Source organism: Taudactylus pleione, unplaced genomic scaffold (genome assembly GCF_031769625.1).
Source record: "Taudactylus pleione unplaced genomic scaffold, aTauple2 ptg000019l, whole genome shotgun sequence".
Classification (NCBI taxonomy): domain Eukaryota; kingdom Metazoa; phylum Chordata; class Amphibia; order Anura; family Myobatrachidae; genus Taudactylus; species Taudactylus pleione.
In genome coordinates, this window is record NW_028284421.1 from 17,898,015 (window position 1) to 17,923,992 (window position 25,978).

General features: G+C 39.5%; 2 protein-coding genes across 8 annotated transcripts in view; one reads left to right on the top strand and one right to left on the bottom strand.

Moving 5' to 3' along the window:
* LOC148540355 (dual oxidase 1-like) overlaps window positions 1-9,985 on the bottom strand; it is a 229,697-nt gene extending 219,712 nt beyond the window's left edge. For 3 of the 6 annotated variants that reach the window (XM_088445660.1, XM_088445643.1, XM_088445669.1), the window contains exon 1: window positions 9,891-9,985. The gene's annotated coding sequence lies outside the window, so the exon portion shown is untranslated. Of the gene's footprint in view, window positions 1-5,107; window positions 5,241-9,890 lie in introns of those variants that run through there. The other 3 variants (XM_088445667.1, XM_088445650.1, XM_088445675.1) reach the window with 2 other exon arrangements.
* Window positions 9,986-10,130: 145 nt separating this feature from the next.
* LOC148540356 (dual oxidase maturation factor 1-like) overlaps window positions 10,131-25,978 on the top strand; it is an 80,850-nt gene continuing 65,002 nt past the window's right edge. For both annotated transcript variants that reach the window (XM_088445681.1, XM_088445718.1), the window contains exon 1: window positions 10,131-10,253. The gene's annotated coding sequence lies outside the window, so the exon portion shown is untranslated. The remainder of the gene's footprint in view (window positions 10,254-25,978) is intronic.

Below are 25,978 nucleotides of genomic sequence, written 5' to 3' on the forward strand. Positions count from 1 at the left end.
CATTTGTGAAGCCAAAGTTAGTAGAGGTAGGGACGTTAACCAACTAGGCACCTCCTCCCTGTTACGTCATTTGCAGCGAGTTCATGCAATTAATTTAACAAAATTATAATAATTTGAAAATTAATAACAAGCAATCCAGTATCAGCTACCAGCAGTATAGACCAGCATATGCATTCTCCACCACCAACACTCTCATCATCAACCTCCTCCTTAATGATTGGAGGTAGTCCTTCAAAAAAATTGTTTTGTGGGGGTTCAAACAAACCAAGTACTTCAGCCACGAAAGTATCAGTCCTTGTTGCTAAAGTGCTTGGTTTGTTAAACTGTGCATGTCCTTTTTAACATCCCATATAAGAGTGGGTGGGAGGGCCCACGGACATTTCCATCTTGCACCTCTTTTCTTTACATTTTGCACAGTCTGTGGCATTGCCGACTGACATTTTTATTGTTTATTAAACTGCTATCCTGTCTGCCACTGCTGAGTGGTAATGTTTCATAGATGTCCTATATTTTTTTAAACTGCAATGCGTTTGTGCCGCTGCTCTGTTGCTTACTTTAGCCAGCCAGCTCACTGCAGCCTATGGCCTATATTGGTGAAAAATTGTGAAAATAACATTGTGAGCTGTGAGGTGGTTAAAATTGACTGGAAATGATTGTTATTAAGGTTAATAACACTGTAGGAACAAAAACAGGCCCGAATTAAGTGATTTTCATCTGTTTTTATAATTGTTTGAAAAAAAATACAGATCCAAAACCAAAACACGCAAGGGCGATTTCGCAAAACCAAATCCAGATCCTAAACATGAAGGATATACAGATCCAAAACCAAAACCAGCAAAAATGGCCCGGTGCACATCTTTAGTTCCTACATTCCTCACCGGGCTGTTTATATAAGTCTGCGCAGTGGTGTCATGTGGGGGGTGCAGGCCGCACGCGGGTGTCACACGCCGAGGGGTGACACCAAGGTGCATATTCCCCCCTCAGTGGCAGGAGCCGGGTTCAACACTGTATAATTAAGTGCAGCGCTTGACTCCTGACACTGTGAGGGAGCCGGCCAGCACTGCACACAGGGCAGTCTGCACCTCTGGCACCCTCCTTGCCCCCCAGTATTAATGGGACCATGAGGTTTCAGCCATGAGGCCACGCCTTCTTCCATCACCCTGCCCATGAGACCACGCCACCTTTTTGGTGGCGCCTGGATTCATCATGCACACAGCATCCCTCCCCGCACTGGGTGACACTGCGGGGAGGGACGCCACTGAGTCTGCCTCTTTATTTTTCTTCACAAATCAGCTTCTCTTATAACAGTAATGAATCTCATTATTTATCACAGCTCTGCATCTCTTTATCACAGCTCTGTATCTCTTTATCACAGCTCTGCATCTCTTTATCACAGCTCTGTATCTCTTTATCACAGCTCTGCATCTCTTTATCACAGCTCTGCATCTCTTTATCACAGCTCTGTATCTCTTTGTTTATCAAAGCTCTACATCTCTTTATCACAGCTCTGCATCTCTTTATCACAGCTCTGCATCTCTTTATCAGAGCTCTGTATCTCTTTGTTTATCAAGGCTCTACATCTCTTTATCACAGCTCTGTATCTCTTTATCACAGCTCTGCATCTCTTTATCACAGCTCTGCATCTCTTTATCAAAGCTCTGCATCTATTTATCACAGCTCTGCATCTCTTTATCACAGCTCTGCATCTCTTTAGTTCAGCCCTGCATCTCTTTATATTACACACAGCACAGACTAATTTTTTAGTTATCTGATCCCCAGCTGTATTTGTGAGTAACTTGCACTTAGTGGCAGAATATTGGTATGCTCATAACCGCAGGTACTCTTTTATTTTACCACTGACACATGGGCAGCTTAAACTTCATGGGCGTAATTGTAAATCGTGGATGACTGAGCCGCATATGATTAGTTAACCTTGAACAGACAGGTCCTATGTAGTACCACTTTAACCTGCATCTGCCTGTTTCAAGTACATGACAAAAAGCACTTTCTTCATTGCGATTAACACTGTTACTTACGATAAGGTGTCATTACTATGTATGGTATAGATATTATTATAAACATTATTCATTGTGAGTAACATCGTCACCAACGAACAGGTGTTAATACTAAGTAGAATACAGATTTCAACATAGAAGCAGCCATCATTTATGTGCTTTATTACATATTTCTATTGTTTGCAGATACATCAGATTGGCTGGTGTTATTATCACGTGACACAGATATTACTTTAAGCATTACTCATTACGATTAACACTGTCACTAATTAGCAGATGATTTTTTTCTATGAGTGACAGAGATATTACTATACTGAATCACTATTTATGCTGTATAGCTGCACATATAAGCAGCTCTAATCATGTGTTTTCTATCAATTGTCACTACACCAGAATGATTCAATTTGAAGATTCATCTATTTTGTTTATAATCTTCTTAGTGCACACTCTCATCTAATTGATCTTTCAAGCCCCCCTGCAATACTACGGCATTAGCTGAGGTTTGAATATTTTTGCAGACAGCACAAGTGCCCCTTTACCTATCGTATCTGTCAGGCAGACCTCTCAGACACTCTCTCATCTAGCATCAAATGCATTTCATGTATGACGTTAGACAGCAGAAGTGACTGAGTTGCAAATTTCTACTGACCCTAACAGTATTTTTCCATTGTCTGCTCTCCACTCACAATCTTTTCCTTTAGACCTATCAATGTTCATTTCAACACGATTCTCTCAGTCAGCCTGGAGGGGAAGCAATCGGGAAGCCGACTGCCTAAATACCGGCAGCCGGCTTCCCGACTGTCATATCCCGGCAAGGGTGAAATGCCAGGCGTCTAGACGTAGACGCCCGCATTTCCCCAATGCCGGGAGACCGGCGCCCGGCATCCCGATCGTAGTGATGCCGGGCGCCGCAAGCGGACAGCCGCGGGGGGGAGGGTTAGGTTTAGGGCTCCCGGGGGGGACAGGGTTAGGCACCCCCCCCGGGAGGGTTAGGGTTAGGCTAGGGGGAGGGAGGGTTAGGGTTAGGCACCCCCCAGGGGGACTTACATTTAGGCAGCGGGGAAGGGGGTGGTTAGGGTTAGGCACTTAGAGGGGGGATTAGGGTTAGGCACTTGGGAGGGAAGTTAGGGTTAGGCACCCCTAAGGAGGGTTAGGGTTAGGGGGGTTAGGTTAGGTTAGTAGATACTTACCTATCCACGATCGGGATTTCCAGCGCTGTCGGGCTTCCGCTGCTTCTAACTCTGCTCTTGTCGGGGGGCATACCCATTCTCATTCCGCCTGGAGGATTAATGTTCCCCTGCAATGCTGTTAGCAACAGGGACTTCCTACCAGTAGATTGAACAGTAGAGACGTGTCTCTCAATCTTTCTTAAGACAATACTCATTCCCTTTACTTCTGCATTTTGTGACCGAGGCATCTGCATGACATATTTGAACTTGACACTGTTGACTCTGTTTCAATTTTTGTTTTGAGTCAATATAATTGTATCCAATTGGTATCCAAGTAGCCTGCTCCTGCTGCATATAGTAGATGTTTAAAAGCCTAGATACTTTTTACATTAAGAGTAAAGATATCGCTGTATATACAGGATTTATTGATATGTTCCACTTGGCACCTACATGTCCTCTGTTTGTATATTGATTGAAAAAAATAGTTTACATTCTAACTAGATATGCTCACACGTGGTTGATGAATATACAATTTGAATCTAATTAGGAGGTACCCTGAGTGGGATTTGATGATTTCCATAGGGGGTGAAGTATAAGTAACAGCTCTTTGAATAAATAACTAGGGAAATTATTTAAATACTTTGCAGAACCCATCAACATTTAATTCTTGTTTAATATAGTTATACTTTTTGATGTACCCCAAACTTTGAAACCTTGGGACTATTTTTAGGGGGCAGCATCCAATTAAAATTATATTTTAAAATTACAATCCCTAATTTTCATGAAATTATTCTGTTTAATGTGTGCCCCAAAAAGCCGTTTTTTTGTCTTAGCTTTGCTTTCTTGCAAAGAAGAAGGAAAATAAGCTTAGATACCTAAATATTGGGAGCACCACCAACCAAGGGCTGTACTATATATGTTCCTTACAGCTATTATGTTAGGATTTATCTGATACTTAATTGTAAACTGATCTTGTGCTGACTCGACTTTTGTATATGGAAGTATGGAGAAACCTAGGAGAGGGTGATGTCATGAACACAAAGGAAATGGAGCATTTGCAGGTGATCATTGCTAAACTAGAGTGTAGGGATGTGGCATGAAACAATCCATTGAGAATAGAAATGAAGACTAAAGGGTCCTTTTATGATGTGGATAAAAGATAGTAAATTTTACAAGCAGCAAAAAGCTTTTCTCTTTGGCCTACAACAAAATGGTGTTAGCTATTTCCGGCATCAAGTCAAAACAACATGTGCACACGCAGACATTAGCCATGCTTATGCATATCACTTATCCCTTTCTCCTGCTACCCTGCCAGTGACGGTAACAAACACAAAGGAGTCTGGCATTGTAATTTATGGTAGTATATGTAGCATTATGTATTGCTGAGAAATGCAGTGATACAAAATGATAAAACCACAGCCACTGGGCCACCAGTAGTAAATAGACTCAGTTTTTTTAAGGGAGAAAATAAAATACAGTGTAAAGGAAAAAAATTGATAATGTGGAAAATGTAACAACCAATATTATGGAGTGAGTGCACAATCATTCTGAAGGACTGGATCAAGTGGACAATTTTAGTGGATGAATGGAATGAGACAATTTCACCTTTGGTTACTGAGTTTAAATAACAAAATTAAAGCAACTGCAGCTATGCTTATATTTTGTCGCAAGATCAGGTTAAGGGATGCTGCCTTCTGGGGTAAGCAGCAGCACTTCTCATGCAGCAGCCAATCAGTAGCACCCCAGTCCAGTGCCTCAGTACAAGTATCCGCAGCTAGTTTTATTTGACAGCATAAAATAAACAAGACATAAAAATAAATCCTAGCCTGTCTGTCTCTAACTAACATACTGTAGTTTCCTCTCTCTGGGTGGAAGGACCTAATGACAAGTCACAAACAAAATAGCATTTAGCTCAGCACTTACATCAAACAAAACCAGTGTCTCACAGCAGGCCTCCAGTAATGCTTCCTCTAGGCAGCGAGAGACTGACCAGAGAAAATGACATACCTTTTATCAGCCTCTCACAGATGGTCTGGCAATCAAGGTTTCTCATTACCTGGTAAGTACCACACAGAAGTTGAGAACATATAAGTTAAGGACATACAGTATATACCTTCCATCAATAACTTCCCCACTGCCTTTATCACATATCCCCCTCCTGTTGCAATCTCTGGGGCAAAACACCTGTAGTCCCCAAACAAAAGAAATGGCACAAAGCAGTTTTAAAGTCAGATGTCCTCAAAACTGGTTGGGTGCTATCTTTAACACCTGGAAAGCCTTTTCTGCCTCAGGAATCCACCTAACCTGTCTGTTTACCCTTAGTAATGTCAGTCAAATAGACAGCAATGGTGGCAAAATTGGGTATAAATCTGCTATAATATCCTGTAATTCCTAAGAAAGCTCCCAGAGGCTTATTTAGGAGCATGGCAAATTTTATATTTCCTCAATTTTATCAAGTTGAAGCTTTATCAAACTTATGGCTATGGTGTATCAAAGATACTTCTTCTCTTCCATCCCTAAGCAACACTGTTTTAGGTTGGCTGTAAACTCAAGTCTCACATATGGAGTCCAACACTGCTTGTACCCAGGGTAAGTGAGACTGCCAATCAGGGCTATAGATGACTACATAATTGAGATAAGCAGCAGAAAACTGTCTATGAGGTCTTAGAATTTTATCTAACATCTTATATTGGAACAAACACTCCAGTGCAGAAAAAGCTGTCTTTTTTCTTGCACTGTCTGTCAAATGCATTTGTCAGTGAAAATTGGTCAAGTCTAGAGTGGTTAATAACCATGCTGTTCCCAACCTTTGAATTAGTTAACCCACACAAGGCCTTGGGAAGGCATCAACCTTAGATACACTATTCAATTTACGGAAATCATTGCAGAAACGTAAGCTCACATTGGTTTCTGGTAAGAGTACAATGGGACTTGACCACTAACTATGTGACTATTCAAAATACCTCCTATTAATAAAGGTGTCTTTGCATTTCGAGTTCTACTTAGTAAAAAGGTAACAAACCATAATTGCCTGTAATACAATCACCTAACCTAAAATATGGATTCCATAAGATCTCTTGCCCTATGGATTTCACGGGCCTCTTGAAATTACCCTTGTTCAAGTTATACAATCTGCAGGGCCAGTTAGGTGCAGTGCAATCAAGGATGGATGGATTACAAGCAGCTTAAGATGCTCAAAGGCCTTGTGCACCTGCTCCAGGACCAGGTACTGTATCTAATCCTGAAATGCAGATGTGTCATCCATCATTGTTTCTGCAGTTACATTAAACAGCCCTTCTAGTCACGCTTAGTCCCGGGTGACTCGGCTAGTGCTAAGCGTCTTTTTGTGCATCTTTTTTCACCAAAAATGTGTCTTATTCGCAATGCCATGCAAATACATTGCACATCACACTACTCTGATTTATAATGATATGCGGAATGTGTATATTGTGTGTGCGACTGCAGCTGTATCTGTATACAAAATGCTAGGTTACAGTGTCCACAATTGGGAGATCAAAGATAAATAAGATTGCAGTAATAAGATTGTAAAATGTCAAATATTACAACTTAGTTATACTTAGTCATATACAACTGCAGAGATGTCAAGCTTTATTGTAAATGAAAGGTATAAATCCAGTACAAATTCAGTACTGCTTACTACACTGATCTCCAATTACCAGTCAGTGTAAATTAATACCAACTGGCTGTTAGTAATCAAGCAAAGGGAGACCTATTGTAACCAATCTAAAAAGTAGTAAGTTTGGTGTTTGTTTTCTGTTTGACTGAATCTAGAGTTGGCATTAACAGTTCTCTTATGGAAAGAGTTATCGGAGAGTGTAAAGGGATCTATTAGATCCCTCTCCTCCTTCCTAACGTGTGCAGATGCATGCTCTCACTTATGGTCATGCATGTGTAGTAACACAGCTGAGACAGAAGTTGGAAGTGTAATCTATTGATACTGTGATTGGCAGAGAAAGAGTGGCTTTTATTATACTCTGACACAGCTGCTCAACGGAGCAGCTGTCTTGGCATGAGCTTAATGATATATTCCCCTGATGCTATATCTCCTAACACTGTGAATAGTTTCCTAAATCTGTTATATCCACTTAATATCATAATAACACAATAACAATTCCAACATGTTTTTAATACAATTTTACTGCAATTTAATTGAAAATTTAGCGGCATCCAGTATAAGGAAAGTAGTTTGGCAATAGTTCATTAACCTGGGACAAACATTTTGATGGACAAAACTTGAAAATAAATACAGTTACAGTAAAAATATGTTTATATCGGAATCAATATTTCTATGAGAGGATACTTTATTGTGCAAGTGAGATACTTGGGAGATAAAAGCTATTTCAGATCATTGTTAAATTTAAATGTTGATTGTTCTCACTGCTGTGTCAGCGAGAGTCTGGTTGGGAGTGGAAATCAGACTGGGAAATATCTATGTGAGTAACCTCTGAGAAATGATGAGCAAATACAACGTGTCCCAACCAATACTAATTGTTATATACATACACAGAAGAGAGAAAATTAGCCTAAGACAGATGAACATGTGGATTAGTGTCCAACTGAAACATGATATAAGTTATATCATGTTTCAGTTGGACACTAATCATATAACTAAACCAAAAGCAAAGTGAGAGCATTGTTGAAAAAAAAAAACCTATGTACATTTAACTAAACTGCATCGAATTAAAGTAGCACACATTCTATAATGGAGTTGCGACGTCATGTGGATGCTGTGGAACAATTTGATTTACAGCCACACAAGTATTTGTTTTCACAAAGTTTGCTGCTTCAGTGTTTTTAGACCTTTTTGTCAGATGTTACTATGGTATACTAAAGTAACATTACAAGCATTTCGTAAGTGTCAAAGGGATTTATTGACAATTACATTAAGTTACATTAAGTGTCATGCCAACAGTAAAGAATTCTGAGACCATTCATGTGTGGGGTTGCTTCTCAGCCAAGGGAGTGGGATCACTCACAATTTTGCCTAAGAACACAGCCATGAATAAAGAATGGTACCAAAACACCCTCCAATGACAACTTCTCCCAACCATCCAAGAACAGTTTGGTAACAAACAATGCCTTTTCCAGAATGATGGAGCACCTTGCCATAAGGCAAAAGTGATAACTAAATGGCTCAGGGAACAAAACATCAAAATTTTGTGTCCATGGCCAGGAAACTCCCCAGACCTTAATCCCATTGAGAACTTGTGGTCAATCCTCAAGAGGCGGGTGGACAAACGAAAACCCACAAATTCTGACAAACTCCAAGCATTGATTAGGCAAAAATGGGCGGCCATCAGTCAGTATGCCAGGGCGAATTGCAGAGGTCTTGAAAAAGAAGAGTCAACACTGCATATATTGACTTTTTGCATAAACGTAATGCAATTGTCAATAAAAGCCTTTGACACTTATGAAATGCTTGTAATTTTACTTCAGTATATCATAGTAACATCTGACAAAAAGGTCTAAAAACACTGAAGCAGAAAACTTTGTAAAAACCAATACTTGTGTTATTCTCAAAACTTTTGGCAATGACAAATTGAATTGATAGTTGGAAGTCCTTAACTATTAGGTTGTGATGACTGTTCGCCAACCATTCAGTGGTGTAGCAATGAAGACCTTTCTGCTACCCTCCTCTGGAACTCACTCCCTGACGAAATCAAATTTTCTACCTGTCTCGCCAGCTTAAAAAGTGCAGTGAAAACAGACCCATTCATTAAAGCCTACTAGCTTTCCTACTAAATCTCCACTTACCTATTCATCCTTGACCTGCCCTTCTACTCAGTTCACCATCCAATTATTTACCCTCCCCTTAGTATGTAAGCTCTCACAGGAAGTGACCACTTTCCACAGCAATATCATCTCTGTGTCTTTTGTTTATTCACCAGTATCTCTACTGTTTGCTCGCAGTTACTATACCTTGTGTACAGGCTCAACTGCCTCCTGCACACTATTTATTACCAAAACATTGCAATATCATTTAGTATGTATTTACTGTACATATTTGTTAATCTAATAAGATACTGCTGAAGTTTATATTCTGGGAATACTACTCCAGTATGGTCTTATTACAAACTCTACAGTATTTAAAAACATAGCCTGTCAAACCTTGTACTTTGTCATCAGAGCATTCATAGTGTGTTCTCAAAGCTGCAGCATAGCACTTCATGAGAGCTCTTGTAGCACTCCATTAAACTGTACTGTGCATTAATGTCTGTGACCAAAGCAAAGCAAATGCTTGTTAAAATAAAAGTGTAAGCACAGATCCATTCACTTACATTAGTTAGGGTGCTTACCAGGCTGTAAGAATGTGCATTGAACATCTGATTGCAACCATAGTGTGCTCTGTATGTGACCTTTGGCAGAAACTTGGTGTGGGTGCATTTAGCATAGGTTGCAGAACATGAAATGAGCAGAGGGGAACATTGCTAATCATTACTCATTAGTTAAGTAGTAACATAGATAGACATATAGACAAACACAATACTATGTTACATGTCTACCAAACCAATGCAAATGCAATTAAAATATATCTTGTGAAAAAGTACTTAAAGTTCAAGTTATAGTTTTTTGCTATAACAAACACCAGACAATACCAGAATATAAATATACATATTTTGCATGATCTATTTTTTATTTACAAAAAATTGCATAACTGCAGAATTGTAAGTGTAAAATCACTGACCTTTGTTGAAAAATATTTAATTGCGTGGTTTTATCTTGTCTCTCTTGTCTTCCTCAAGCGTGCAGCATTGTGTGTGTGTATGGTACAGCTTTGTGCATGAATTTGAAAGAAGGAATTCCTAAAACATGTTAATGTGGGGCAGGGCTGCAGAAAACCTCATTTACATATGTAGCTCCAGACATGTACATACAAAGTTTCAGCCCTTGGTAACTGCTTCACACCTCCCTGTATTGACAGGATGTGAAGATGAGATTGTATTCAGCTCTGTAAACACAGGATTCACTTATAAAGTCACAACGCATTAAAAGAGTCTTTATAGGCACAAAAGCTGCAAACTGCTGGACCAAGTAAAACAGGGAAAAGGTAAGACAACTTATTACATACTTTTCTCTACATCGTTAGTTAACTTTGTTTTAATTCTGGCATATCTCAATTCATTGCCACTGTTGTACTATCAACGATGACTGTCAGGTCTACATATTACTGAGTCGTATAGTTGTGTGAATGGAGTTTAATTTAACAAAGTGGCATAATTGTCCTTTTTTATGAGTCACAAAAAATTACAAAAATGACTGACACTGAAAGTGGAATGCTGGGGAATAATGGTAAATGTAAGTGCAACGCATCCATAGAAATGCTATATTTTTAAACAATTTCAACAGTAAAGTGATGCATTTCAATACAAGAAGCCATGTAAAGATTTTAACATGCCAACAGTTTTTATAATGACCCTACTGTATGTAATGTCCTGAATTTATCACTGTGTCACCGAGCAATCTAATTTCTCAGTAACAGTGGTGATTTGCCATATGTTCTTTATTCTAAAATAAAGTATGTATAATACTGAGATTATTTTCATATAAGTTATATGATTTTATTTTTAACCCTACATGAACATGCTCCTACAGGTTGAGTCTCCCATATCCAAATATTCAGAAATACAGAATATTCTGAAATACGGAATTATTTTGGCTTGACTGAGATAATGAAACCTTTGATTTTTGATGGCTCAATGTACACAAACTTTGTCTAAGGCACAATTTATTAAAAATATTGTATAAAATTACCTTCATACTTTGTGTATAGGGTCAGGGTGTATATGAAACATAAATGAATTTTATGTATGTACACAAACTTTGTTTGAGCCACAAAATTATTGAAAATATTGTATAAAATTACCTGCAGGCTGTGTGTATAAGGTGTTTATAACACATAAATGCATTCTGTGTGTATATTTGGGTCCCATTCCCAAGATATTTCATTATGATATGCAAATATTCCAAAATACAGAATATTCCGTTATCCAAAATACCCCTGGTCTCAAGCATTTTGGATATCGGAAACTCAACCTGTATAAGGAAACCAGTATTAGTATGGCATAATTCTATACTTAATAGGCCCATAAACCTGAAATACAAATCAATACAATATGATAAGAGAACTTAAACCAGTGGTTCTCAAACTCGGTCCTCAGGACCCCACACAGTTCATGTTTTCCAGGTCATCTGTGGATCTTTACAATGTGACAGTTGGTTTTATACCTGTGCACCTGCTAGGTGGTCTGGAAAATATGAACTGGTCGGGTCACTGAGGACCGTAGTTAAGAAAAACTGTCTTAAACTAACCTAATACCTTTTTTAGTATGTTTACTTTATATGTAGTAGATATTTCACAATTGATAAACATTTTAGTTTACTACAGACTCCCTGCAATTTCCTGAAAAAACATAATGTCTAGAAAGTAGAAATGCATTACCAGCAGCAGCCCTGTGTCAGTTATGTGAAAACTGAGACATTTTTATAAATGTTATATTAATGAATATTACATTCTATGCAAAATAACTTACATTTTAGTTACAATATCACCAAATGCCTAAATGTTGAGGTTCTATTCCTAGTGCCTATTTTTCAAACAGATGAATAGCTTAGTACCAGCTCTCGCCATGCATGCTGGATGTGTCTTACAGCATGTGTTCCATTTACGGAGCTAAAGGCACTGGGGTAGATGTATGAAGCCCAGAAGCGGTATCAGCACACATTATGTGCGCTGATACCGCTTCTCCCCGATGTATGATCGGGGGTCTGGGCGGTAAATGACAGGGGAGCTATGCGCCCCTGTCATTATCGGCGCTGCTATCTACAAGATAGCAGCGTCGAGCGGCAGGGCCACGTACGAACAGTCATACTGCATGACCGTTCAGTCGGCTGTAGCTGTCGTTATCGACAGCTACAGCCTGGCGCTAGCCTATCCCCACAGCAGGGACAGCGCTGTCCCTGCTGCGGTGGCTGCCAGCTCCAGGCTGCACACGGGGATCTCGCGATACTTGCAAGATCCCGCGCATGCTCAATGGAGCCGGCTGGGCCTGACACACATCGCATCAGCACTAGGCTGATGCGATGTGGTCTGTAGCGGGTAGCGCTGGAAGAGGGAGTTAACGCTCCCCCTCTCCGGCCGATGAGATGTTCACACATCTCATCTGTAGTGCTTCCTGCTTCGCCTCGGTAAAGAGGCGAAGCAGGAAGCGTTATAGCGGCACTTAACGTGCCGCTATCATACATCTACCCCACTGTGATCTATACAGATTTTAGTTCGTGTCCACCACCAGATACAGGTACCTATCCGGACATGTACATACCTTTTAACAGGTGTTTTCCCACTGTGATTGCCTGTTACAGAGTGTCCTATCGAATCGGACTTCTGCATTACTGCATTACTGATTTTTGATCGGGACAGTTACTCTTCTATATTTGTAGACCTCAGTACTTAAGACGCTGATTATGCGCAGTACTGACTAAATATTTTCAATGTTTTATGTTGTATTGTGTACATGTTGTCCTAATTGATATTGTATATATACCGGTATTAGTATATTTTCTTTTAGTGTGTACACACTATTATAATCTCTTTTATATTGGGAGAGACATCCCATTATATATATATATATATATATATATATCATAAGCAAATGACCGGCACTCCATGAAAGATAGAAAAATAGTTTACAAATGCCCGGGTGCCCTCCTGGAAACAAATAGAATCCACATGAAATAGAACTTACACCGGCGGCACTCCTTGGACTTTCAATCAATAATAATAGTGGCACTGTGATATAAATCAACATTTCAGATGTTATTATACATCGAAAGATGTATAATAACATCTGAAATGTTGATTTATATCAGTGTCGCTGTGTTTATTGATTGAAAGTCCAAAGAGTGCCGCCGGTGTAAGTTCTATATATATATATATATATATATATATATATATATATATATTAGGGATGTGCAGGCTCGAATAGGTTCGAGTTTGCACGTGGAGTTCGGATTTTTCCCTCCAAAAAAACGGAACTCAGAACGAGGCAAAACGTCATCTTACATGGACGAACATCATCATTCCTGGTCTTTTGTCCAGGAATGATGATGTTCGTCCATGTAAGATGACGTTTTGCCTCATTCTGAGTTCCGTTTTTTTGGAGGGAAAAATCCGAACTCCACGTGCAAACTCGAACCTATCCGAGCCTGCACATCCCTAATATATATATATATAATGTGTATGTGTATAATCCTCTTGTTGATTTGATATTATAAAAGTATCTTAATTACACTGTGTTAGAGTTATTTATGCAGCACCAGTGCCTATTTTGTATACAGTGAGCGCTGGGAAATTGTATTCTTTTGTATTGCAATTACGGATGAGCCTAGTTGCTATGGATTTGTGAAAATTGGAGGTGCGAGATGCAAAGATCCAGCAATATCATTTGCAAATATTACTTTTACATCACTATCCCACAGAATACAATTCTGCACTATATTTGTAAATTAATAATTACACAATGTGTGTAATGTCTGATCTGTAGATCTGGGGCGATTTATCATCTTTAGATTTTGGATGATGAAGGCGTCAATGTGTCTATTTTAGATTACCTATAACCATAATGATTTTTGTCTTGAAATTACCTGGAAGATATATCAAACCTTTCAGAGATTTAAAGTAAATAAGTTGCCCATAACAGCCAATCAGCGTCTAACTGTCATTTATCTAGCACAGCCTGTAAATTGACAGTTAGGCAGGGTACACACTTGTACGACCGCCAGTGGTCAGGGCGATTTACCTTCGCCCCAGACCATACAGGATTGCCGATACACATTAGAAGATTTATACCTCTTTTACACTAAATTCCCAGGTCTCACCCGGTATTTGGAACAAGTGGCCTGATTCATCTTTGGGAATAGAGCACATCACTGATCATCTTGGTGAAACCATGCTGCACTGCAGGGGGGCAGATGTAAAATGTGCAGAGAGATTTAGATTTTGGAGGAGCGTGTCCAAACTGACATCTAAATTGCAGTGTAAAAATAAAGCTGTGCAGTATTTGTGGGCTACATGGAAAAGCAGCCAGTATTTACCCTACAAACTAAAATGTATGTATTTGCACTCCTTGCATTGTAACATGATTTGTCCTGGTTCACAGTTACGTGCTCTTTCTCACTCTATTCCCAAAACTGAATCAGGCCCAAGGTTCCAAACCAGGTCAAACCCGGGACAGATCCCTTTCAGATCGCGGCGCCAACCCGTGTTATTCCCTGGTGGGTGCAGCAGAACAGGTCTGCATATGCTTGAAGATGACATCATCGCCAAGCGCCGGAAAATCTGGAACTCTCCAACCTGTAAACAGGACCCGAGTCAGACTGCAGAGTTACACGGGTTGTTCACGTGTTAAACCCTGAAAGCTACCCGGGTTGGATTGCCGGGTGACTCGACAGGGGAATACAACCCTGGCACATTTTAGACCTAGCAGCAACCAGGGTTAACTCGGCAATAACCCGGGATTTAGCTGTGGTGTAAAAGGGGTATATATGAACCATGGAACGATGTGTCGTTTCGTCTTTCATTAATATGCACTGCACCACATGCGATATTGTGTGATTAGCCATGCAGCATGGCCAATCAGAATATTGCATGTGACTTGCGGGAGCACGCAGTTGGACATACACACTGCCTGATTTGTCCTTCCGATTTGGCCAAATCGGGCAGATATCGTGCAAGTGTGTACCCACCCTTAGAGTTGATTGGTTGGTATGGACAACTTTTCTACTTTGGGGTAAATTTATCAATGTTTGGAGAGACATAAAGTGGAAATAGATAAAGTACCAATCAATGAGCTACTACCTGTCATTTTGTAAAATGACAGTAGCTTATTGGTTAGTACTTTATCTCTCTCCAAGCTTTGATAAATTCTCCCCATAATCTTTGTAGAAGGTTTGATACATCTTCACCCTAGTCAGGAATGTAAGGATGAACAAGCTATTACATTCGATGCCTTCCTTGCAGCACTCATGGAATGCCACTGTTACCTTATGTGATGTAGGAACTTAATTATATAAGTAAAATAAAATATACTTGAACATTAGGATTAAAATAATATGAGGACTAGAGATATTGCCTGAATTAAAATACCCTTAATGATTGAATGTGGTTTACACCATAGTGAATAGTATATATATTTCATAGCAAGGAGTTCATGTGTGTTTGTATGTATATATGTGTCAAATAGGGAATTACTGTACATCAAATCTTGCACTGTTGTTAGGATGGTTTCAACAAGTTTTCCTGTTTATGTCATAAATAATGGAATGGGCATTGGTATGCACAGGTGTGTAATCATAAAACCAGTTCATCCATTGTCCAGGCTTAATATCAAGAGGTCACATCTATTGATGCTATCACCTTAGGCAAAACAGCTCTGTTCACACATCAAATAATCAAAGGTAAATCTTTTGATGAATAAACAAATACCACATTTTATGACACCATGGTTGTTTGAGCAGAAATATCCAATCAGGGCCATGATTTACAACCCCTTGGAGTTTCACTGGCTAACCTGTAATTATCTGTCACATTGGACAGAATGGGACATGGCAAAATTGCATTTAAAGATTTTGGGATAAAAGACAGCACTGGAAGTACAGCTTAGTCATACCGCTTTCAGATATAAAACCCTGGGAAATTTCCTGCTCAGACCCGGGAATTTCTCCTGTGCAAATTCCCGGATATTTGGTCGAGACCCCCCTTTCACACTACAGTGTCTATCCGGGAAATTCCCAGGTAGACCCCTTTCAGACAAGAGCAGGGTTTTTCTGCTTTGAAAAGAAAGGGGTTAATAATCCCTGCACTTCACGTATAAGAGGGAAATGCTTCAACAGGTTTAAAAGGTGTACGCCCAACACCAAAAAAATACAGATAACAATACACAGGTAAACCTTGCGCAAAACCTTTAATGGGGAAAATCACTAATGGTATGGTGATATATTTATAACCACCACAATAGTCAATAGGTCAAGTCTGAAAAATGGATATTACTGTAAGTTTATATCCGAATTGAATTCATGCTTCTAAATCCTCTTATTGAAAATAAAAACTGGTCTGCCCAAATCGTCACACACGTCACTTGCTGATTTCCTCACACCCACCGTGGTGCCTCCTTGTTCCTCAAAGATAAAAAAGGAGACAAAGGAGGGCCACAATAGTGTGATACAATTTATTCACTGATAATGTGTTTAAAATAATGATGCTGCGTACCAGACTTTAGGGTGTATAATAACACCATCAAGCATATAAAGTTGTAACAACCGGGTACCTCCTGGGCTCAGGAATCCACCCTCTCAGCTTAGGTCTGGAACAGCACTTCCTCGAGATAATCACCAACGCGTTTCAGCTAGCAAAGAGCCTTTCTCAAGAGAAATAAACAGGAAAATTTGGAAGCAAAAAGCCTGTCAGTTTGTACTCAAACTGTCAAGACCTCTGAGGAGGAGATTATAGAAACACCCAAAACTACAAAAGAAAATATTGTAGATTTATTTGAGACTTTGTACACTGAGTCTACTGGAGTCAGGATTAATATAATCAATCAGGTTCCTGTAATTGAGAAAGAGAGAATCATGGTGCAGAATGTATTAATCCAAAAAGAGCAAATTGATGCAAAGAAGGTGGGAGCAATGTCAAATGTCTCCTATACAATTTTTGCTGGTGAGTGATCAATGGAGCTCAGATTATGAGAAGGAGAGTGATTCTACTGAATACACACTCACAGGCCCCAATGTGATGGAAGAATTAGTTGCACCATTAGGAATAATGGAACAGACAGTCTTAAACACAAACAAGAGCAAAGAAGTGCACACAGTGGTAGATACATTTTCTAAAGTGCAGATCCCTGAAATGAGTTCAGCCACAAACATATTGACAAAGCTGAACAATGAAATTAATTCAGGAGTGCAGGCATCTAATCACGCAAAAAGCTCCAATAATACCTATGTAAAACCCACACTGCACTTAGAGCCATCTTGTGGTGGAGCAAATGTTTGCAGTCTCTCAGAGAGACAACATGCAGAGTGTCATTCTGAAAACACCACACTAAATGACAAAAAGAATCACCAGGGGAAAAACGTTTTTGTGCCTTTGGGCCACAGCCATTTTGTTGCAGTTCTGAATAAAACCCTGGAACCATCAAATGATATATGGCCCAGTTTAACAAGTTTTTCTCCACATGAGAATATTTTCCAGGACATCCAAAATTTTTCATGGCTAAGGAGTCCCACTGACAAGAAAAATCCACGATTGGAGAATGGCTGGATCTTGACTAATCCACAAGGGAGAGTATGTCCACAAGGAAATACGGTAATATCACCTCTTTACTTGGTTTACCTTTTAGATCAAATGCAGCCACCATGGGGATTGAAATTAGAGATAGAAATCCCACATGGTAAAATAATCTCTCATTTCATAATTGAATCCAACCTGCAGACTATCTGCAGCAAAGTTTGTTCTGTCAATGACACACAATATTACAGAGATAAAAGAAACTGGATGTTAGTAAATCTTTAAATAGCCAGATATGTAAATTCTGTACCTCATATAACATGCAGGAGACACGACAGAACGCTTAGCAAGCAATGCTAAATCACTTTGTAAATAGCCATTATATTCATTGTATTTCTCTGTTTGTTTGAATTTTAGTTAACAAATTCAACATCGCTGCAGAACCTATGATTGGCGACACAACAGAAGATCATTAGCCCAGCAGTCGATACCTGCCATAAATACTGACACATGGACAAATCCCAAAAGCAGTTTTAGTTCCAGGAAGGGGAAGTTTCCATTAACCCTTTCATCACTACAATCATTTGAAATTGTCTATGTCAAATTGGTTTCAACTCATACATGTACACACCAATTACAGTGTACATTTCATCACTGCAATTATACAAAATATTTTTATTTTTACATATACCTTTGAAATTATATACCTGTATACATGTCTGATGTACATTTTATATCAGATCATACCTTGTAAATAGTTTATTTTGTTTTATTTGTGTATTACACAGTAGTATATCTATGCTTCCGTCTTAAAGGCTTCAAACCTAAATTAAATATCTAGTGAAGATGGTATACCCTATTGGGACAAATTAATTAATTGGGAGAAATTGTTCTCTTAATACAGACTTCATGAGTCTAAGAGAATTTAATTTTAGCACAAAAAGGGTCATTGCAATTATATGCACATTGCGGCATATGGCATAATGCTGAGTGGGGTTACACATATCTAAAAGCCATTCTTGAAAGATATTTAATGCCTGTATGAAGCATATATGTATAGTCAATTATTTTATTGATAGGATGTTATGATGAATACATCAAAGCATTCCAAATAGTATTGCTAATTTTATTGTAGGTTAAATATAGATAGCCATTGAATAGAGTTTTCTGGTGTAGGGTTATTTTAGTTTTAAAATAAACAAGAATAAAAGTAGTCACACCTTATTTTAGTTTTAAGTTAGAAAATAGATATTATATAGGAACATTGTAAGAATGTGACCTTACAGTATGGAAGTTTATTATATAGAATAAATACAATATGGTAGACATTATCTACCCCGGTCATTTGGAATGCCATTGGCCAAAGAAAATTGAGATGGATTATATACAACCAAGAAAGGAGAAGAGACTTTGTTTCATATATATATATATATTTGCTCTCTATTCAACACCAAAACCTTAAAAGACTATTATATGGACACTTGTCATAACTGCATCATTGGATAATCGTAAAGGACGCACAATGCACATCTGCGAAAGATTATTACCGAGGTGACACTGAAGGTACTGAGTGTTACAGCATTGTGGTGAAGCGGAAATAATGATTAAAGACCACAGCACTCAAAGTACACAGCCCTCTGCGCAGCAAGCAAAATGGCAGCTTCCACAAAGAATTCTACTGCCTCATACTGCAACGGTAACGCATCTCCAATGGCACGCAAGACACACAGATGACAGTCCAAACAGGAGCAAAATTGTTGTTGGCACAGGACAGAAGATGTATCTTAAAGACATCAGCACAGATAGATAACAGGATATTGTATCTACAATCAAGCTATGCTATGGTATTTTAAATGACTGATCAAATATTTTCCTCATGAATACTGAATAAATCCGCAGTAATGGTCATATTTACTTACAATATTGTAAATAGAGTAGTTTAGCTATGTTAAAGACTTTAAAAATATATGCAACCATCACACTGGTTATTACTATTATCTTTATGGTTTAAAATAATGATTAGGGAAGGAAAAGTATGGTTTGAAGAAATATTTCAAAATGTATTGGGAATAATTATGTTAGATTCATGTGTGGCCAATCAAAATTAATTTCTCATGGCCACAAGGGGGTGACTGTTACCTTATGTGATGTAGGAAATTAATTATATAAGTAAAATAAAATATACTTGAACATTAGGATTCAAATAATATGAGGACTAGAGATATTGCCTGAATTAAAATACCCTTAATGATTGAATGTGGTTTACACTAGTGAATAGTATATATATTTCGTAGCAAGAAGTTCATGTGTGTTTGTATGTATATATGTGTCAAATAGGGAATTACTGTACATCAAATCTAGCACTGTTGTTAGGATGGTTTCAACAAGTTTTCCTGTTTATGTCATAAATAATGGAATGGGCATTGGTATGCACAGGTGTGTAATCATAAAACCAGTTCATCCATTGTCCAGGCTTAATATCAAGAGGTCACATCTATTGATGCTATCACCTTAGGCAAAATAGCTCTGTTCGCACATCAAATAATCAAAGGTAAATCTTTTGATGAATAAACAAATACCACATTTTATGACACCATGGTTGTTTGAGCAGAAATATCCAATCTGGGCCATGATTTACAACCCCTTGGAGTTTCACTGGCTAACCTGTAATTATCTGCCACATTATACAGAATGGGACATGGCAAAATTGCATTTAAAGATTTTGGGATAAAAGACAGAACTGGAAGTACAGCTTAGTTAGTTGGGGGAGAGGACAGAGAAGGACAGAGGAGATGAAAAGTCAGTGAGGTATGGTGAGTATAGGAGGTCTGTCTGGAGAGTGGTCAGCACAATGTAAAACAGAGTCCAGAAGAACATAAAGTTTGTGCAGGAGGAAGTACGGTAACTAATAATACTTGCAAGTATATAATCTATGTTGTTATTAATTGTCTAAGTTTGTTAATTGTTTATTAAGTTTTATGTCTTAGGAAGCATAAATATACTAGTATATATGTCACTACTGTGTATATCTCATTCTGTATAATTTGAATTGCCTATAAATAAATATCAGAAAACAGAGCTTGAACTTCACGTCTGAACTCACTGGAATCATAAATAATAATTCATACGTATGCATGTATTTGCAAATATATATATACAATGTATGTTAATTGAACGTTATCTATATTTATGATATCTTTATAAATATAGTAAAGAAATATTATTGGAGTCTCATCTTCAATGATTGGCACCCATGGTATAAATATATAAAATATAGAAACGATTCCTCTACACCATTAAAGATAAGCAAATCAATTTGGCATATGTCTATATTCTTTAAATGTAGGTGATTTGGACCTGGCCAATGAGTTTGTGAATACTGCATTAAAAATCAAAAAAACAAACAAAAAAAACTAAATCAAAATGCACCGATTTATCACATGGCCACAGAGAAGCTACCCTTTTTCTAAGTGCCATTTGGCATTTTTATTTGTTTATCATTGTGCTACTAATTTCATAGATATAAATATGACCTTTGTTTAACTATCTATAGCTGGGGACTGCTATTATAATAATATGTTAATAATGTCACCATGACATTCTGTATCAAATAATTTAGAAAACAATTACAGGTCCTTAGCTTTAGTGATAAAACCTAGTGATAATCATACTATTTCACTCATTTTTATTCATACAATTAAAGTGCTTACAACTCAACTGCATATTGCAATTACAAGTATTTATAGTTAGCTGAGCCCTGAAGACAGGAAATATAGGGTCGATTTTTTCTAGACTGCTCATGCAAACTGCACATTTAGGTTTTACTTAAATATATAATTAACTGATTAACAACTTAAGCACTAGGGCAGGGCCGGATTATAGGCAGGGTGACAGGGGCGGTCGTCGCGGGGCCCCCACACATAGGGGGCCCCCACACCCTGTCCCCTGCCACTGGTACTATGACCGGTGGAGTACAGCATTTAGCTGTCTCCGCTGCGGTCCTCCACGGCAGTCACTGCTGCTGGGCACTTGAACTGCGGCCTGCGAGCAGGCTGTGCAGTGGGGCTGTACGGCAATGCAATCGTGACATCAGAGGTCACGCTGTGCAGCCCCACACCAGCCCTCCCCCTCAACAGCCGTTTCTGAAGCTCGCGGAGGTGAACAGAAGAGGAGCTGCTGCTGCCTTGGGTTACTGCTGCTGCCTTGAGTCACTGCTGCCTTGGCCTTGAGGGTGAGTCAATTAATGTTTATTCTTTTTTTCTAAGTGTGGTGGTGCTGCTGGTGGGCTGGTTGTGGGGTTGGGGGGGCACACTATTGCATACATATATATATATATATATATAAACACTGTGGGCCTGACTCAGGCCCGGACGCAAGTGGCCGATCATACGTTCGGCGTACGTGCCGAAATATGTAAATTTAAGCGCTCGCACGTAATTTCGAACGCACCTAAAATTCCACCCCAAAGTCTACTGACCCCTCCTCTAGCTAACGAGCGAGCCAAATAGCGAGTGTACATCCCCAATGTGGCTTGCAGGGAACGCACGCACAAGTACAAACCGGAAGTGGGCCTGTCAGATTCCGATTACCTGCTCGTTTATTCTGCCTACCTCCTTCAATCGTATCATGCCAATCAATATATCAATTAGCTTAATTGCTCTTCACATGTGTTTTTTTTTTTGAATTGCAATAAACTTTACTCTTGTCCGTGTTTGTGTTTACACGCAGAATACGTACGGTTTAAACAATAGCTTTCTTTTGCCAAAATACATATTTGAGCCAATTATCCATTTGTTTTCCGTGTTTTTACCCACGCATATTTTACTGGGTTCATTTCTTTATTTAAATTAGCTTACGCATGTCACTGCATCAAGCCTATCAAACCTCTCAATAGATTTTTGGCCCTGTCGAACACATGACTCATACACTAACCAATAGAATGGTTCCTGTTAATTTCCCAACTACATTAGCCAATCAAAATTATTTTCTGGTCTTTATTAAAACTGTTTTTTTAAAAATACACCATTGCCATCATGAGAGCCTCTGCATTCACCAAGCGAGAGCTTCTGGTTTTAACGGAGGTGATGGACAGGCGGATCACCAGCCAGCCTCCCCCCATCACCAATCGTTAAAAGCGTGCCGCCTATGCGGAGGTTCGCGGACGCCTGCGTTCCTTCGGCTCACGCCGCCAGATCGGCCAGCTGGAGCGCAGGTGGTCCGACCTTCAACGGCGGACGCCCCGCTTGCTGGCATGCTTTCGCATGTGGATAGCGGAAAGTAAGTTTTTTTTTCTTTGGTTTTCATGTTTATCTTTGTGGCCCTATCTGCGTGTTCATGTTTTCTTGTATGGCCTGTTTATTCTTTGCACTCATATCTGCGTGTGCATGTTTTCTTGTATGGCCTGTTTATTCTTTGCACTCATATCTGCGTGTGCATGTTTTCTGGTTTGGCCTGTTTATTCTTTGCACTCATATCTGCGTGTACATGTTTTCTGGTTTGGCCTGTTTATTCTTTGTACTCATATCTGCATGTGCATGTTTTCATTTTTTTGGGTTAAACAATTAGCGTTTAACAAGGTGATGTTCTAAACTATCCTCAATTTGTTTTCCATCATTTAGGGTCCGAGCGAAGACTACGGCGTCATCGCCGGCAAAGACGGCGCTCTCATCCCCTCTCCCCAACCCCCAGCCAAACCTCCTCTCCCCAAAATACCCAAAATTCCCCCTCCTCCCCAGACCCTGTCGCCCATCCCTCTTTGCTAGTTCCCCTCCATCCCAATTCCCCCTCCCCTCAACCCACCCCTCTCTTGACCACCCCATCTCCGGAATCGGTGATCACCCCTCCCACCTCCTTAGGAAATTTGACCACCTCCGAGGAGGACGAGGGAGTTGTTTCGGGGCCAGCCGTCATTCATAATGGTATGTTTCCCTTTTATCCTTTTTTGTTGTTGAAAATGTGTTGATCTAATCCTTTGTCTGTGCCTTTTCCTTTTTTTGGTTTTCCAAAAGTTTTGTTATATATCTGTTTGTATTTACATTTCACAGCTGATTTCCCCATACACATATCCCACATGGCAAAACAGTCAAACTTGTATGTCTGGCTTACGGTTGCTATTTTTTTATGGTTTTTTGTTTGTCCATTTTTTTGGGCTTCTGGGTTTTTGTTAAAATGTGCTTTTTGCAACACTATTGTCACTATTTGATAACTCTCTTTTGCTTGTGTTTTTTTTTAGATTCATAAATTATGGATTCATTGTAGTAAGCACAACAATTTTCTAACCCACAGAGGACCAGAGGCGTTTGGCGGACCTAGCCGGGTGCGTCCAAGTTATGCGGGGGCAAGTGATCGGCCTGCTGGTGGTCCTGGATCGTATGGCAGGGATCCTGCGTCCCTAATTTTTTTGTTTTAAGCCTCAAATTATTTTTCCAAAATAAAAAGTAAAATTTTGAGTTCAGTCTCATTCCTTGTCTCAAAATCTTAGATTGTTTAAACTTACATAAGTAGACTCTTGCAGCAAGTATTTGCAACTAATGTCACTAAGATTGTGTTATGTTGTTTTTTTAAAGCAGGCACATGAAACAGCTAACACTAACAATAGGTTTTGCGAGTTTACAGTTTGTTTTTTTTCTTTACTTAAAAAAATGTACATGTTAAAATTTTGTGGGAAACCTGCTTAGGCCGAGATTCCAAAGCATACTGATTCTACATAATACCTTTTGGTGTTGGTTTGGACCCACAAAGCATAGTTAAATAATGTGCAAATTGCCACATTACAGGATTAACCCTTAAGCAAATTTAACGTGGGTGAACCTGCTTACACTTGCTTGTAATGTACAATAACATTTTTGGGATTACAAAAACAAAAAATTTATTCACCACATAAAAAAAAAAACCAAAGTGTTGGTTCACAAACAATACACACAGTGATAACAAAATGTAAAAACCAGCAAACACCATAAGAAAAATTACAAGAAAAATCAAGAACTGGTTGACGAATGAGCATGCCAACATGATTCAACAAATGTTGCGTTTCAAAATTGGGTCCAGAATATATATCCAATGTGTCCCCATGAAGTCATTTTTTGGGAGCAGGAAGTAGTCATCATTTCAGTCCAAAAGATTATGAAATAAAATACAAGATGGGAAATAAAAAAACAATTAATTTGATGGTCTAAAAAATTCCTTACGACATTGTGTCAAATAACTTGCTTTGTGCCAATAATTACCTAAAATATCTGGCCACCACATCATCGCGTATGGCCCCCCCACATACTGACCTCCGAGCAACCTCGGGGGGGCCATCCTCATGCAAGGCATCCTCTGGCTGCATTGGGACACCACTCCTTATGGCAATGTTGTGAAATATCCCACACAGGACCACAATTTTCGAAACCATATCCGGCAAATACATGAGTTCGCCACCAGAGCGGTGGAGGCATCTGAATCGGCCTTTTAAAAGGCTGATACAGTGCTCCACCACTTGCCTGGTGTCACGGCCAGGGTATTTCAGCATGGCGCTAGGCGGGTGTTACCTGTGAGGTCGTTGTGGCGCGGGCTGTCTGGTGGCGGAGCTGGTGTCTGGTGGGGGGCTTTGGCTGTGCGCGTTGTTGTGCGGCCCTGTTGTCACTCTGCACTGGTGAGGCCTGGCGGTGTCTCCGTTCCGTTTGGCATGGGCGCCACCATCTTGCCTTCTGGCCATGTGATGCGGCTGGCCAATCCTGGTGAGTCACATGTTCCCTCCGGCCAGTAACAGCATGGCATGGGGTATTTAGGAAGGGTCAGTGCCTTCCTTCTTTGCCAATGCAATGTGTATCTCAGCCTAGCTGAGAGGGAGTTCTCTGTGCTTTCCTGTTCCTGTGAATTCGCTGTCTGCCAGTCTGCCTGTCAGCTCCTAGCTCCCACTGTACTACCCCGCTTCCTCCATCATCCTTGCCCATACCTGAGTGTCTGAGCCTGCTGACATCCTGCGCTTCAGTTCACTACTTGTATACCTGGCTTGTTTATTTTCAGCTCACTACCTGCAAACCTGGCTTGATTATTTTCAGTTTCACTACCTGCACACCTGGACAGCTTTAATTGTTTCTACTTGGACATTAACCCTTTTACTCCCACCACAGAACTCTTGTGCACATTATATATTCCTGGACTTTTATTTACTGCCATTATCTGTCTACTCAAGCACTTATTAAAAATTCTAGTTTTATTTTTAAATCTGCTTCTGTGATCACTCCTGCTACCACCCCAGGTCAACAAACAACCCAGAACATCACACCTGGTGGCTGTAAGTGCGGAATTAAAATTACTCTGTGGCCCTGGTGTGGGAGCCAAATAAGGAGTGAGCAGCCAGGGCGTGCAAGGGTAGCCACTGTCTCCTGTGAAAAAGAAGTGACAACATCAGGAACACTGTGTATCAAGCTTAGCATTGGTATGTACTAAAGGTCTCCACTTACCCAGAAGCCACGCATCACCAGCTTGTAGGTTGTCTAATTTTT